Consider the following 2,961-nt stretch of genomic DNA (forward strand, 5'->3'; position numbering starts at 1 on the left):
ATTACAGAACCCCAGAAAGATAGTTAAGAGTATGGAAATCTTTTAAGAGGGATCTTAGCTTGAGCAAGTTCGCATTCGCTCTCCTTCAAACCCACTTGAGATAAGGGGTAACAACATGTAGTTTTCTTTTTCTTCACCATTTCTTCCAAATTTTTTTTTACTGGATAAAGACTGGCTTGACTAGAAATGAGAGTACATTGGACCCAATCACAACAATTACAAAATACAGGTTTCATTGACAGTATCTACCTCAACACCCAAATCACACAAAATTATATTAGTAAGATTAAGGAGATAGGAAGAAGCAGCTAAAAAAACTGGTTGGAAGAGGATTTTTCTTTATTAAAAGGAAAAGAGCTAATACAGGAGAGCAGGTGATAGAGCAGGCCATTTGGGAGTGATTTCCACGCACACTGAGGAGGCCAAAAGAACTGCTTTCCTCTGAAGGACAGCGAGGTGGACTGGCGCCAGTGAGGAAAATATCCTTACTGGAACTGGGGATGTGTACGTGAATTTCATTCTTCAGAGAACACTTCCAAGTCTTACAACAAAAGTGATTGACAACCAAACTTTGCATCTTTAACACACATGTCAAATCATTATGATTAAATGAGTTGCAAACATGAAGTAATACAAAGTGGCTGATGAAGAGATTTCAAATTAATAAGGTGATGTCTATGATGGACTTTAGATATTAACTGATCTTAACAGATAATAAACAAGGGCTTACAGAGAACACTCTGTGGAAGGAGAAATGGAAATGGATATGCCACATCTGAATAAATGGACATTATATATGGAACAACCTTCTAATGATCCTATCAGGAACATGGGGGAGATAAAGACTGAAACCGTCCTGAAGAGGAAGATAACGAGCACCAATTCCATCTGGAGTCAAACCAAACAATGTCTTAAGGATGAAAATGCACATAGGATTGTTACCAGCAAGTCTTCTGCTTCCCTGGAATTAAGATAAAACGGGATGCACAGTCTTACCATGCAGGTTCTTTTTATTCAGTCACTGAATAAAAAAGACTGATTGTAGCAGGAAGAAGAGAAAAGAAAAAATAAGGGCCCTAGCTGAGAAGTTACTGCCTTGCCTGCCAAAACATGAAAGGTCCAGAAAGAGAAAATTGGCTTAACCAAAGAAGACAGAGGTACATAATTTGGCTGTAACTAAGTCAATGTGTGTAGGACATTTATAACAAGCACAAAGGTTTCTAAAAAGTAATAGAAATAAGATTACATAAGAAACATAAAAGAATAGTATGCATTCAAGAGCACAGCTGTGAGGGAATATTTCAAGACTCTGTTTCAATGTTTACATCTACTCTCGCAACAGGAGTAGAAATAAGAATTTTAACTAAAGCTACAATTTGCAGGGGGAGGGGGGTCGTTGTCAATAAAATCTATGAGTCACAACATTACAGAAATGCTCTTTTCACCTAGACTTACTGCCTCCAACAGTAAGATATACATAAATCCAGGCCCTCTGGACATGGGAAAAAAAAAATAATCTACAGGGCATATTTTGCATATCACCATAATTTGATGGTCTGTGATTTCTCAAGAAAACTGAAATGTGAGAAACATGTTGACAGTTCAGTCTAATTCCAGAATTCTTTTGACTGTGTTGTAGTTGCTACTTGTGAGTACCGCACATAAAAATAACTTCCCTCCACATAGAGAAAAAGGGATTTTTCTTTTAATTTTTTTTTTCTGTGAGGTGAAACCCCTCTGCAGCACTAAGCAATATGGACCTAAAAGTTACTTTATACGCTGCTCGCCATGACAGGATATTTGTGAGCGTGTGTTCAAGAGACAGACGAGGGTTTAATAAAGCTGGCATGACCTGAGGATCATTTGAGAAGATCTCTCCTATGATAACAATAACATACGATGCATTAAGGCACAAATAATGCTGTAGCCCTCCGTGTGATAGCTACAATAAGACAAGGTCATGCTATGGACTATACCAGCTACTCTGAGCGCAACAGCAGCATCTTTGTAACGCATGTGACCCTCTGTCCCAATCCAGGATCACATGGCAACTTTCCTGCCCCGGGGTTCAGACCAGAATAACTGTGAAAAATTATACAAAGACAGCTGGACTTCAGAAACAATGAACGAAAAAAAAAGTCTTTTCCAATACCATCAGGTAGAAGAAAATGCACACAAGCTACTAAAGACACATAACCATTAGGGAAAAAGGCAACAAGACTGGGTTTTATAAACTCCTTTGCAGGTGGAACTTGATTACTATTCTCCTTTTAAACTTCCTGAACATCAAGAAACATTTTCTGCTTTCAAACTTCACGCAACTAAGCTGACAAGACACCTTGCGCAATAGCATTTCTTTGTTTATAATCACTGATTGTCTTTCTTATCCTTGATGGAAAAACTTTATAAATCCTAAATTTAAGATGCTAATTAGCCGTGCCCTGTTCCCTTCACAATGCCAAACTGTTCAGCATCAAACCCTAGGGCAGGCTGTTTCAGCTTCCTGACAAGAGGAGATGAGGTTATACTACTGGTACTTATTTAGGGGCCAGATGGCAAAACCACCTTGTAGTGTTAGGGTAAGGTGAAAGATAACACCAGCGCAGGACAGAACGGACCTGTGCGCAACCCATGGAGAGCTCTAAGAGTTTAAGAACAGAGATAAAAGTCTGGAAAACAGAAGTCTTCTAGTTTCTATTCTCAGATCAGTAGATGAAATGCCGTGTGGAAAAAAACATTGAGGACGATGTTGTTGGTTACTTCTTCCCCCAGATTCCCTACCTACAAATACGGCTGCCTACACATACACAGCTACATGAGCAGGGGGTGAGTTTCCAAGGTTTCATGAAAATTTCAAAGACTCGAGAACCTCACATTTCTGCAAAACAAACTGCAGTTGTAAGGAGCCTGGCCATATCCCTATCTTGATGTTTGCTAATGTACCTCACAGGGACCTTGTGA

This window comes from Accipiter gentilis, chromosome 19 (assembly GCF_929443795.1).
Source record: "Accipiter gentilis chromosome 19, bAccGen1.1, whole genome shotgun sequence".
Lineage (NCBI taxonomy): Eukaryota > Metazoa > Chordata > Aves > Accipitriformes > Accipitridae > Astur > Astur gentilis.